Source organism: Lepus europaeus, chromosome 9 (assembly GCF_033115175.1).
Source record: "Lepus europaeus isolate LE1 chromosome 9, mLepTim1.pri, whole genome shotgun sequence".
In the NCBI taxonomy this organism is placed as follows: Eukaryota; Metazoa; Chordata; class Mammalia; order Lagomorpha; family Leporidae; genus Lepus; species Lepus europaeus.
In genome coordinates, this window is record NC_084835.1 from 31,573,295 (window position 1) to 31,586,756 (window position 13,462).

Sequence of the window (13,462 nt, forward strand, 5' to 3'; positions counted from 1 at the left end):
TCTGACTTTCAAATAAATAAATAAATAAATCTTAAAAAAAAAAAGACATTTAACCAAATTCATAGGTTACTGCTAATAAAAATTCTTAATAGGATGAAAAGAAAATTAAGGGGGCTGGCATTGTGGGGCAGCAGGTTAAGCTGTTACCTGAGACAATGCCAGTATCCCATATGAGTGCCAGTTTGAGTCCTTGTGGTTCGAGACCTGGCTTTACTTCAGGATCTAGCTTCCTACCAGTGCTCCTGGGAAAGCAGCAGGAAATGGTACAAGTGCTTGTTCCTCTTCCACCCATGTGGGAAACCTTGATTGAGTTCGAGGATCCTGGCTTCTATCTGTCCCAGCCCTGGCCATTGAGATGGCCATTTGGGGAGTAAACCAGCGGATGGAAGGTTGATCTCTCTCTGTCTCTCTCTCTCTCTCTCTCTCTCTCTCCCTCTCCCTCTCTCCTCCCTCTCCCTCTCCCTCCTCCCCTCCCTCTCTCTCTCCTTGTGTAACACTGCCTTTCAAATAAATAAAATAAATCTTAAAGAAAAAAAATGGTGGCATAATTTAAAAATTGTCATATAGTCATTAAAAATAGCAAGTTAGAATTACATGGACTTCTGTAAGATATATTGTAGAATAACGAAAGAATCCATTATTTTTAATAATTTCATTATTTAAAAGTTTCATCATTCCATATAAGTGTAAATATGTTTATGTTTGCATATGATTATATGAACATTCTAGATGTCAGTCAGCATCCAAGGGTGTTGGTGGAAGGGAAAAATAGAATGCAAGAAACAGCCAGATTTAAAGGGATAGAAGGACTAATAAACACTAAAAAGTCTTCCAGTATGTTATGACACTTATGTATTGATGTAAAATAATTTATGGGTATAAAATGTTTAACATTTTCTGATAAGAGAGTACTTCAAAAACTTCACAAATGAAATTAAGTGTTCATTTTTATTCAAAAGTATTTTGAATTTAGTTTCATTTTTTCATAATAGGCATTCCCCACAGTTTTCTTGAAGACCTCTAGTGTCCATGGGTTTCCACATTTTTTTGCACCAAAATAAGTGTTTCTTAATTCTGTGTACTTTTTTTTTTCTTTTTGAGAAGCAAAGACAGAGATAGAAACAGAGAACCAGAGAAGCAGTTTGGCTCCCCAGTGCCTGCAGCTGGCTGAGGGAGTCTCCCACAAGGGTGGCAGGAATCTAAATGACTTGAGCCATCACTGCTGCCTCCCAGGGCCTGCATTAGCTGGAAGCTGGAGTGAGGAGCTGAAGGTAGGACTAGAACTTGGGCACTCTGATGTGGGATGCAGGCAGTCTAACGTCTTTTTTTTTTTTTTTAAGATTTTTATTTATTTATTTGACAGGTAGAGTTACAGACAGTGATAGAGACAGAGAGAAAGGTCTTCCTTCCGTTGGTTAACTCCCCAAATGGCCGCGACAGCCGGAGCTACGTCGATCTGAAGCCAGGAGCCAGGTGCTTCCTCCTAGTCTCTCATGCGGGTGCAGGGGCCCAAGCACTTGGGCCATCCTCCACTGCCCTCCCGGGCCACAGCAGAGAGCTGGACTGGAAGAGGAGCAACCGGGACTAGAATTCAGCGCCCATATGGGATGCTGGCGCCGCAGGCAGAGGATTAACCAAATGAGCGATGGTGCCGGCCCCATAACGCACGTCTTAACCAGTAGGCTAAACACCGACCTCTCCCTGAAATTTTTGAAGTATCCTCATATATATTAAAAAGTAGTATGAGCCTAGAGCCACTGAACCTATCAGTTCATATTAGTATTTAAGTGTCCAAAACAATCTGGTTTTGATGTTTGACTTTCCATTTAATGTGGCTGATATGGCATATTCAAATAACCCACCCTATAGATATAAAATACTATATACAAATAGGCTGATATTCTAATAGATTTTGTAAAAGAGAAGCGACAAAGAGAAATAGCCAAAGCAACCTAACTCTATTCTCTAACCATCAGACTGCTCAGATGGAACATGAATTCTCTGGTTCCCACACAATTATGGTAACCCTCTGTTGCGAAGCTTGAGGCAAGTTAATTCTTCTTCTTTTTTTTTTTTTTTTTTTTTTTGACAGGCAGAGTGGACAGTGAGAGAGAGAGAGACAGAGAGAAAGGTCTTCCTTTGTCGTTGGTTCACCCTCCAATGGCCGCCGCGGCCAGCGCGCTGCGGCCGGCGCACCGCGCTGATCCTATGGCAGGAGCCAGGTGCTTCTCCTGGTCTCTCATGAGGGTGCAGGGGCCCAAGGATTTGGGCCATCCTCCACTGCCCTCCCGGGCCACAGCAGAGAGCTGGCCTGGAAGAGGGGCAACCGGGATAGAGTCCGGCGCCCCGACCGGGACTAGAACCCGATGTGCCGGCACCACAAGGCAAAGGGTTAGCCTATTGAGCCACGGTGCCGGCCTAAGGCAAGTTAATTCTATAAACTTCACATATAATCCCAGACAGCTCATCATTCTAGGTCCTCTTCACCAGTATCTGTTACTTCATTAAAGCTCTGTGAATAGAGGGTCTGTTATGAACAAGTTAAGTGCTCCAACTGCACTGAAATTACTTTCACTTCTCCAAATAGTCTTTACCTTTTCTCGGTTTCAGGCCTTTCAAGTGGTTTTTCATTTGCCTGGAAACTTTTCTGGATCCCACAAGGCTAGACACAATACCCCCTTTATGCCTTTGTTGCACCCTGCACTCTTCTCATTTATGTGTTCGCTTCCCTCACTAATTGTAAATTGTTCAAGAGCAGCCAGTGTGTCTGTCTTCCATGTAAAATCTCCACACTCAGCCTGGCATATATGATTGAATAAATTTCAAAATGTCCCATGAATCTTCATCTGCCTTTTTACGTAAGTTCTTTGTATGGGAAATGCTGCATGTTCTCTATGTAGAAGTTAAAGTCTGTCTGAACTTAAAATAGTGATTACTGGAGACTGGGAAAGGTGAGAGAATGTGGTGGTTAAAGAGAAACTGGATAATGGTTATCAAAAGTGGGCACAGCTGTTAAGCTGCACTTGGGATGCCCGCATTCCATATCACAGTGCCAGGGTTCAAGTTCCACCTCAGTTTCCAATCCAGCTTCCTGCTAATGTGCACCCTGGGAGGTACCAGGTGATGATTCAACTTATTTTGCCCCCTGCCACCCACATGGGAGACTCTGATGATTTTTGGGCTCTTGGCTTTGGCCTGATCTAGTGATGGCTATTGAGGACATTTGAGGAGTGAACCAGTGAATGGAAGATCTCTCTGCCTCTGTCTTTATTGCTCTGCCTTTCAAATAAATGAAATTAAAAAAATAGAGATAATAAGTTCTAGTGTTCCACAACACAGTGGGTATAATTCACACTAATATACAAATATCTGTATAAAGAAGTGATTGGTAGACTGCAAACATAAAGAAAAGATAAGGTAGTAGAAATGGTAATTGTCTGATTTGGCTGTTTTACACTTTATGCTGTATATGTGTATTGAAATACTGTACTATACCCTATAAAAATGCACAAGTATCACATATAATTATATATATATATTTTTTTTTTTTTTTGACAGGCAGAGTGGATAGTGAGAGAGAGAGACAGAAAGAAAGGTCTTCCTTTGCCGTTGGTTCACCCTCCAATGGCCGCTGCGACCAGCGCATCTCGCTGATCCGAAGCCAGGATTCAGGTGCTTCTCCTGCTCTCCCATACGGGTACAGGGCCCAAGGACTTGGGCCATCCTCTACTGCCTTCCAGGGCCATAGCAGAGAGCTGGCCTGGAAGAGGGGCAACCGGGATAGAATCCGGCGCTCCAACCGGGACTAGAACCCAGTGTGCCAGCGCCGCAAGGCGGAGGATTAGCCTGTTAAGCCACGGCGCTGGCCTATATTTTTTTAAAAAAGAACAATTCTGCCAGTGCCGCGGCTCAATAGGCTAATTCTCCACCTTGCGGCAGCGGCACACCAGGTTCTTGTCCCGGTCAGGGCACCGGATTCTGTCCCGGTTGCCCTTCTTCCAGGTCAGTTCTCTACTGTGGCCCGGGAGTGCAGTGGAGGATGGCCCAAGTCCTTGGGCCCTGCAACCTGCATGGGAGACCAGGAGAAGCACCTGGCTCCCAGCTTCGGATTGGTGTGGTGCACCGGCCGCAGCGCACTGGCCGCGGCAGCCATTTGAGGGTGAACCAACGACAAAGGAAGACCTTTCTCTCTGTCTCTCTCTCTCTCATTGTCCACTCTGCCTGTCAAAAATAAAAAATAAAACACAAGAAAAATTCTTTCTATCACATTATCTCAACCAAGATTTTGACATCCTTCTTTATAATCCCTAGAGGTTTAACGTGAGGATTGGGAGTTGTCAACCTTATTACCCACTACCCTTTTTATTCCTCTGTCACATAACCTGTCTAAGCTTTAATTCCCTCATCTTATAAAATAGAAATCCTGATCTTCAAAGGGTCACGGTCCAATGTTCAGGGTGAACACTGAAAGTATGTATAAAGTGCTCAGCTGAGGGCCAGGTTACTATTATTATTACCAAGTCCCTTGTTAATCATTTGTACAGTCTGATTGCCATAAATTCACCTCCCTTTCTCAGTAGCTTCAATTCTAGGCTCCTCTGTCTGTCCTTTGGAACTCATCATTGGCCATCAAAGGTTCTCTTAACCAACTTCTACTTTGCAACTGCTAGGGGAAATGACAAACTGATTGAGCACAGAATGTGCCAACTTTATAAGAACAACTAAGGGAACCTTACCCATGTCACATCAGTCTTCTTTTGTTCATTTTAAAAGTAGATTTTCAACTCAGGTTGTGCACCACAATCACCTGCAGTGCTTTGTGAAACTACTGATGCCTGAATACAGCCTTTGGTCCTAAGAAGGAGCATCGCTCAATGTGGAGCCTGTTGTGTTAGACAGCTGGACTTAAAAAGCTCTGCATGATCAAATTCCTAGCAACAGCTGTCCTCAAGTCCCAGGATTCCCTACTCACCTTGTCTGCTGTGAATCTGTTCCTGCTGGCTCTGTATCTGTATCTCCAGCTGCTTGCTGGTTGTTTCCTCTTCAATGCCCTGCTGTTGCTTTATAATTACATTGTTACAAAGTTTAATTTCCCTTCAAGCTAGCACATTCTACTTAATTTGTTTTATTACTCCATCATTCTGCCATACACCTTAGCTCAGAGCCTTGGTGTCTTTTAAATCATGTGTCTTCCTTACCCTTAACAATTATCATTTAGACCATGTGCCTCCTTTCCCTGCCATTTTCTGTTTTTCCTCTTGCTACTCTAGAGTTAAGATAAAGTGACTCCCTAGTTGTGGCCACCATACTCAGCTCACCTACTGCCTCTGGAATATTCTTCTATTACAGTTTTATTATATCTTTCCCCTGCTTTTAGAAGCCTTAAATAGGTGTGCCATACTTCAGAATAAAGCCTGAAATGCTTACTTGTACACTTGAGACTCAAAAATGTAGACTCAGTTAAACCTTTTCTTTTTATTTCCCATTGTTCCTTAATGTGTGTTAAGCTGTTCAACTGGATTGTTTAGAGATATGATGACACCCAGAAAAGATTGTTTTGAATCATGGCACTGCCACTTAACCAAAGATGTGATCTCAAAAAATTACTTTAGCCTTTTTGTTGGTTGGTTGGTTGGTTGGTTGGTTTTGTTTTTTTATCTAAATCACCTCATCTGTGAAATAGGACATCAGAATAACTTTTTACATGGTTAATTATGAATAGTTAACATAGATTGTGTTCTTAGCATGGAATCTGACACCGGAAGGGCCTTGAAATGTAGATCTTTACTGCTATCTCCGGTGTCTTCCAACTGTGCTGCTTGTGTATACACTCATTTTCTTTTCTGTTTATTGATTCGTGCCATTCTTTGTGCATTTCCTTCCATTTCCAGCTTTCAAATTCTATTCTTTTTGTAAAACCTTCTTCTGACTGTGCCTTCCAAATTCGCCAAGTGATTTGCCCTTCCTATAGCGCTTAGGATCCTTGTTTCCTCCTCTTTGTGTAGGTGGTAGGTATTTCTTGTTTGTTCTTTCTGAATTGGAAGTTTCTCAAAGACAAGATTCTAGTCATAATCATCTTAGTTTCTCCCATCATTCCCCCAGACTGCCTCGTAACCAGTGAAGTTCTTAGGTAAACCCAGAAAACCATCCCCATGGGTGAGTCAAGAAAGAAAAAAAAAAAAAAAAAATGAGTAATATTACTCCATAGTATACTAGAAGAAATAAAGTAAACAAATGCACATACCTATAGAATTCCTTCCACCAAATAGAAACAAGACTCCTTGGAGAACTAGTTGAATCTAAAACTAGGGCAAATTGAATCTGCAACATTTTGTCATTCAAGAAAGCAGTGAAATCATCTAAGGTCTTTTGAAAGGACCCCTAGGACTTAATGGGAATGGATCTCTACTGGTTATCAGTGGAAAATTTCAGCATCAAATAATAAGCATTGAATTGAAATATATGTAATATGTTCAAATTCAAGAATTTACAGTGATATTTAAAAGGGGCAAAAGTATCTCTTCACCTTTGGAGGAGCTTAGAAAACCAATTTACCATTCTGAAAACATGTAAATAGAGAGAATAAAACATTTATGCTGCCTTTCCTGTAAGAATTATGCCTTAGGTAAACAAGTAGTTGGAGGAGGCAAAGCTTTTTTAATAGCTAAACTACAGTTTATAAATGAAGATAGAAAGAATATCAATTTTCCAAAAATTAAAAATGAAAGAATACTTGTCTAGTGAGCTAATTTTTCCCTGCCTCTTTTCTAGCTCTAAAAACAAGCAAACAAACAAAAAAACCCAGCCTATTTAGAAGCTTTATAAAGCCAAAAGTTCATGATTGGAAGTTCTTATAACTGTTTTACTTTTGATTATAGTCAAGATAATTAATGCAGATAATTCCACAGTCTAAAAATGTTAACACCTCTGACTTAGGCCTTGGCTTTTTGGACATTTTTTGGAATTTTTTGGTCTTATTCATTGTCTTTCCTGTTGCTGCCAATCATTTCAAGAAATCCTTCATACTGCTCTCAAGTGCTGAAGAGTATAAACCTTCCTGTTCAATTTAGAAACAAAATAGAGCCAGAATATGAAGAGCCAGACTATAACATAGCTCCACAGATTCAGTATCCCAGTCCAGGGGCCCAAAGAGGTTTTTTTTATTTGTTTGTTTGGTTTTTTTTTTGTTTGTTTGTTTGTTTGTTTGTTTTTTGACAGGCAGAGTGGACAGTGAGAGAGAGAGACACAGAGAGAAAGGTCTTCCTTTGCCGTTGGTTCACCTTCCAATGGCCGCTGCTGCCAGCGCGCTGCAGCCGGCGCATCACGCTGATCCGAAGCCAGGATTCAGGTACTTCTCCTGGTCTCCCATGCAGGTGCAGGGCCCAGGGACTTGGGCCATCCTCCACTGCACTCCCGGGCCACAGCAGAGAGCTGGCCTGGAAGAGGGGCAACTGGTACAGAATCCGGCGCCCCGACTGGGACTAGAACCCTGTGTGCCAGCACTGCAGGCAGAGGATTAGCCTATTGAGCCACGGCGCTGGCCTGTTTTTTGTTTTTTAATTTATTTGAGAGAGTTAGACAGTGAGAGAGATAGAGACAGAAAGGTCTTCCTTCCATTGGTTCACACCCCAAATGGCTGCTACAGCTGGAACTACGCCAATCCAAAGCCAGGAGCCAGGTGCTTCCTCCTGGTCCCAAAGAGGTTTTTTAAACTTATCAAAGTGAACTCAGGTCCTCTAAGTGTTTGTGTGATGAGGCATTAGAAAATGCTGGCTGCATAGCACAAAGTAAGTGAATTAACCCAAAAGCAAAATAGATGGTCTGTATAAAATAATGAGGGGTAGGGGTAGGATAGGACCCGGACAAATGGCAGTCAACTCATGTAGTCTTCACTCTGATTTTTAATAGTTTCCTAACTATAGCAGGTAATTGCAGTTTGCTCTTCCATAGATACTTCATTTCCTTAATGCAGACACATCTGTTTGTCACGTTTTAACATTTCTGAAATTTGCATGGGTCTATGTTCCAGTGTGCTTATCTGGAGAAGCTGTTTAGATTGTCTTTAAATTAGGTTCTGTCTTTGGATCTTGGAATACAGTTACAGTAGTGTTTCCTGGCAATGTTTAAGAGCAAAATATGTTTTAAAACTGCTTTATAAAATGCTGTAGAGCAGTATTTTCTTCATATTATCAGTTTCTTATTAAGTATTTCTAAAAGGGGATCAGGGGAGATTCTGTGGCCAAGTAAGTTAGAAAAATGTATCTGAACTTTTAGAACTCCATCATAGACAGAAGCCTTTTAGCTCCTGAGAAAACCCATGGTTAAAACAAAAAAATGGGGCCGGCGCTGTGACGAAGCAGGTTAATGCCCTGGCCTGAAGTGCTGGCATCCCAAATGGGTGCCAGTACGAGACCTGGCTACTCCACTTCCAATCCAGCTCTCTGTTGTGGCCTGGGAAAGCAGTAGAAGATGGCCCAAGTCTTTGGGCCCCTGCACCCGTGTGGGAGACACAGAAGAAGCTGCTGGCTCCTGGCTTCAGATCAGCGCAGCTCCAGCCGTTGCAGCCAACTGGGGAGTGAACCATCGGATGGAAGACCTCTCTCTCTCTCTCTCTGCCTCTCCTCTCTCTGTGTACCTCTGACTTTCAAATAAATAAATAAATAAATCTTTAAAAAAAAAAAAACTTTAAACTTATTTAATTGATTAAATTCCAAACTTACCTGACCCTCAAATCCTTCTTTGTTAACAGCTGCTGGTACTGTGTTTTGGGAAATGCCACTATGTACAGTTGATGAGTCTAAGTACTAAAATAAGATAATTTTGTTAGAATGTTAATATTCTTGCCTTTTGCAAACCAATATAATGCTAAGATTTCTTTGTGTGTGTGTGTATCTTTCTGCCATGACATCTTTTGAAAGGTGGGGTTGACCAGATTAATTTTTCAGTTTTTCATACATGGTCTTTTAATTTTTTTTAAAGCACTTTGAATAGTGCAGAAACCCTGTACTGCCTAGTTGATTTTAACCCTTGGTTCACTTTATAAATTTTTCTATAAGTCTATTTGCTGAACTTCAGGGTGATATATCTGATCAACAGTATTTCTAATGTAATATATCATAAATTGTCAGCTCTGTCACTGCATATTTTTTTTAAGATTTTATTTATTTATTTGAGAGGTAGAGTTACAGACAGAGAGGGAGAGACAAGTCAGAGAAAGGTCTTCCTTCTGTTGGTTCACTCCCCAGATGGCCGCCAGGCACTTCTTCCCAGTCTCCCATGCGGGTGCAGGGGCCCAAGGATTTGGGCCATCCTGCACTGCTTTCCCAGGCCATAGCAGAGAGCTGGACTAGAAAAGGGGCAGCCAGGACTAGAATCGGCGCCCATATGGAATGCTGGCGCCCAGGTGGAAGATTAACCTACTGCGTCACAGCACTGCATTTTTTTTTTTTTTTTTTTTTTTTGGACAGGCAGAGTGGACAGTGAGAGAGACAGAGAGACAGAGAGAAAGGTCTTCCTTTGCTGTTGGTTCACCCTCCAATGGCCGCCACGGCCAGCACGCTGCAGCCAGCACATCACACTGATCCAAAGCCAGGAGCCAGGTGCTTCTCCTGGTCTCCCATGCAGGTGCAGGGCCCAAGGATTTGGGCCATCCTCCACTGTACTTCCGGGCCATAGCAGAGAGCTGGCCTGGAAGAGGGGCAACCAGGACTAGAACCCAGTGTGCCGGCACCGCAAGGCGGAGGATTAGCCTATTGAGCTGCGGCACCGGCTGTAGCACTGCATTTTTATTCTGTAATTCATCCCACCTGTTTTTCTTTTCTTTTTTAAAGTGTTTTTTTTTTTTTTTTTTTTTTTTTTAATTTTGAGGCAGAGTTACAGAGAGAGAGTGCTAGGCCAGTGCTGAGCCAGGCCAAAGTCAGAAGCCAGGAGTTTCTTCTGGGTCTCCCACATGGGTGCAGGGGCCCAAGCATTTGGGCCATCTTCTGCTTCTTTCCCAGATGCATTAGCAGGGTACTGGATGGGAAGTAGAGCAGCTGAGACTTGAACCAGTGCCTGTGTGGGATGCTGAAATCACAGATGGCAGCTTTACTTGATACTCAACAGTGGCAGCCCCACTTGTTTTTCAAGGAAAAAAAAAACTGCCAATTTAAATACAAAAGGGCTTCAAAAAATTACATGGACAATTGAGCTTTTTTTTCTTTTTTTTTTTAAGATTATTTATTTATTTGAGAGGTAGAGTTTCAGAGAGTGAAAGGGAGAGACAGAGAGAAAGGTCTTCCGTCCATTTGTTCGCTCCCCAAATGGCCCCAGTGGCCAGAACTGGGCCAATCCAAAGCCAGGAACTTCTTGCAGGTCTCCTATGCTGGTACAATGGCCCAAATACTTGGGTCATCTTCTACTGATTTTCCAGGCCGTATCAGCTGGATCGGAAGAGCAGCTGCTGGGTCTTGAACCGGCCGGTGCTGCAGGTGGAGGCTTTAGCCCACTGTGCTACGGTTCTGCCCCTGACAATAGAATTAGAAGCTAAGGGTGACATATCTGAGTGCTTGGTTCAAGTCCTGACTACTCTGTTTCTAGTCCATCTTCCTGCCAATTTATAAACCTGGGAAGCAGCAGATGATGGCTCAAGTACTTCAACCTCTACCACTCATGTAGGAGCCCTGAATTGAGTTGTGGGCTCCTTGCTTTAGCTTGGCCCAACCCTTGCTGTTGTGGGCATTTGGGGAGTGAACCAGCAATAGAAGATGCCTCTCTGTCTACCTTTCAAATAAAATGAAGCTAAATAAGTTAAAATCAGTTGTTAAAAATTAATAAAGTAAAAAAGGTACTGGTTAGAAGCCCTGTTCCAAATTGAAGTACCAGGTTTCAAGTTCTGTACCCCACCTCACCCCCATTCCAGCTTCCTGCTTACGTGTACCTTGGAAAGTAGGTGATGGTGCAGGTAGTTGGGTCTCTGCCACCTATGAGACCCAGTTGAGATCCTGGCTCTGACTTTAATCTGGCCCTGCCTCAACTATTGTGGGCATTTAGGGAGTAATCCAAAGGTGAGTGGGAGCTCTATTTCTCTCCTTTTGTCTCTCTCTGTGTATTTCTCTCTGCCTTTCTAATTAATAAGTGAAAGGTAAGTTTATTTTGCTGCAAAAAATTGCACACTACAAAGTCTTCAAAAATCCACAGAAAATGTATGCAATGAAAAACTGCATGAATTTCAGTTCTTTGTGCCAAATATACTTAACTTTTAATTCCATTGTTTCATGAGCATTAAAAAATTATTTATAAAGGAACCAGCTCCCATCTGCTGATTCAGTCCTCCAGTGCTTGCCATGGCCAGGGCTGGGCTAGGCTGAAGCCAGGAGCCAGGAACTCAATCCAAATCTCTCATGTGGCTGACAGGTCCCTAATTACTGGAGCTGTCACTTGCTGCTTCTCAGGATGTGCATGAGCAGTAAGTTGGAATTGGGAGCAAGGCTGGGACTGCACCCTAGGTATTATGGGATGCAGGCATCCCAAGTGGTGTCTTAACCGCTATCCCAAATACTCAACCTTCTATAAACTTTTTGAAGTATCCTTGTGTATTAGTAAAGCATAGATATTGTTGCATCTGCAACTTGTATTGTGTGCCTGTGTTACAGGCTGCTTATAGTAATCCTCAGGAAAAGCCATTGAGCTGTAATAAATCCATCCCTTCTCTGTCTTGAAGAGATTATGTTGTTCTAAAGATGATTCTTCCTGTACTCAGAATAAAAAACATCATTACCTCTGAGCTGTAAAATTATAAGCAGACATGCTCTTTGATATGTTCATAAATGTATGTTAAATACCTACTTTGTAACAAAGGACTTTAGCAAGGACATAGATTTAAAAAGTGAGGAGCAACCAATCCTTGCTGCCCTCAAGTATTGAATCAGATTGGTCAGACTACAGAACTCAGATTCTGAACTTTGGGGGAAGAATTAGAAAGTTTGATCTTACAGAATAAACAAGAGTTGGTTCCAAAGGTGGCAGGGGGTGGATCACTTAGAGATCACTGGCAAAAAGGAGAGCTTGAGAAAAAGGCCAGGGTTGGAAAAGGTAAGGTGTTTGGAGATTCTAAGAAGTTTGGCTGTGTATGGGATACTTCTGATAAGCAGGACAGAGGCTGAGGCCAGAAAGGAAGGAAGGCAGGCCAGAAAGGAAGCAGGGAACCAAATGGCAGTTGGCCACGATTGCTTTGCTAGGCAGAGTTGAGAAGACTGTGGTAGGTGGTTCTTGATCTCTGTGTTAGCACCCTTCATGTAATAGGTTAGTTAATGAAAATTACTTTTGAATAAATTGTGCTAAATTTCTCAAGTTTAATGTACATTTCCAAATGATAATAGTACTACTTCATGTTTATATCATCTTGATGACTCAAGGGCCTTATCATTTAATAATTTGCTCCCAAATATTTTAGCTCTGTTCTTTTTTTGTTTTGTTTTCTTTTGTTTTTTGACAGGCAGAGTGGATAGTGAGAGAGAGAGAAAGGTCTTCCTTTTTGCCGTTGGTTCACCCTCCAATGGCCGCTGCGGCCGGTGCATCTCGCTGATCCGAAGCCAGGAGCCAGGTGCAGGGCCCAAGGACTTGGGCCATCCTCCACTGCCTTCCTGGGCCATAGTAGAGAGCTCGTCTGGAAGAGGGGCAACCGGGATAGAATCTCGTGCCCCAACCGGGACTAGAACCCTGTGTGCCGGCGCCGGAAGGCAGAGGATTAGCCTGTTAAGCCACGGCGCTGGCCTAGCTCTGTTCTTAAAAATCAGTTTTATTGAGGTATAATTTATCTGCAACTCTAATTTTATATTGTCATTCATTGTTTTTTGACAAATGTATATAGTCATGTAACCACTGTGTCTAATCATAATATAATATGTTTCTTCATTCTCCATTTAGCTTTTAATCAGAATTTGGTGAATTAAATTAATTAATTTTTTAAGCACTGGAAGATATTCTATCTGAAGAATATACAAATTAAAAGTCACCAGTCTTTCAACTAGAAAGTGAGGTTTTTTTTTTTTTTTTTTCCCCCACACACAGAGAAGCTCTGTACAAGTATTGCTTTGGGGGAGTTTTGTCTCTTAAAATATGCCATAGGGGTCGGCGCCATAGCTTAACAGGCTAATCCTCCACCTTGCGGCGCTGGCACACCGGGTTCTAGTCCCGGTTGGGGCGCCAGACTCTATCCCGGTTGCCCCTCTTCCAGGCCAGCTCTCTGCTATGGCCCGGGAAGGCAGTGGAGGATGGCCCAAGTGCTTGGGCCCTGCACCCACATGGGAGACCAGGAGAAGCACCTGGCTCCTGGCTTCAGATCAGCACGATGCGCCGGCCGCAGCAGCTATTGGAGGGTGAACCAGCGGCAAAAAGGAAGACCTTTCTCTCTCTCTCTCTCTCTCTCTCACTATCCACTCCGCCTGTCAAAAAAAAAAAAAAAAAAAAAAAAATTGCCGTA

At 42.6% G+C, this 13,462-nt stretch overlaps 1 protein-coding gene across 23 annotated transcripts in view; it reads left to right on the plus strand.

Annotated features, from left to right (window-relative positions):
- SLMAP (sarcolemma associated protein) overlaps window positions 1-13,462 on the plus strand; it is a 177,803-nt gene that overhangs the window by 85,523 nt on the left and 78,818 nt on the right. The gene's annotated exons all lie outside the window — the stretch shown is intronic.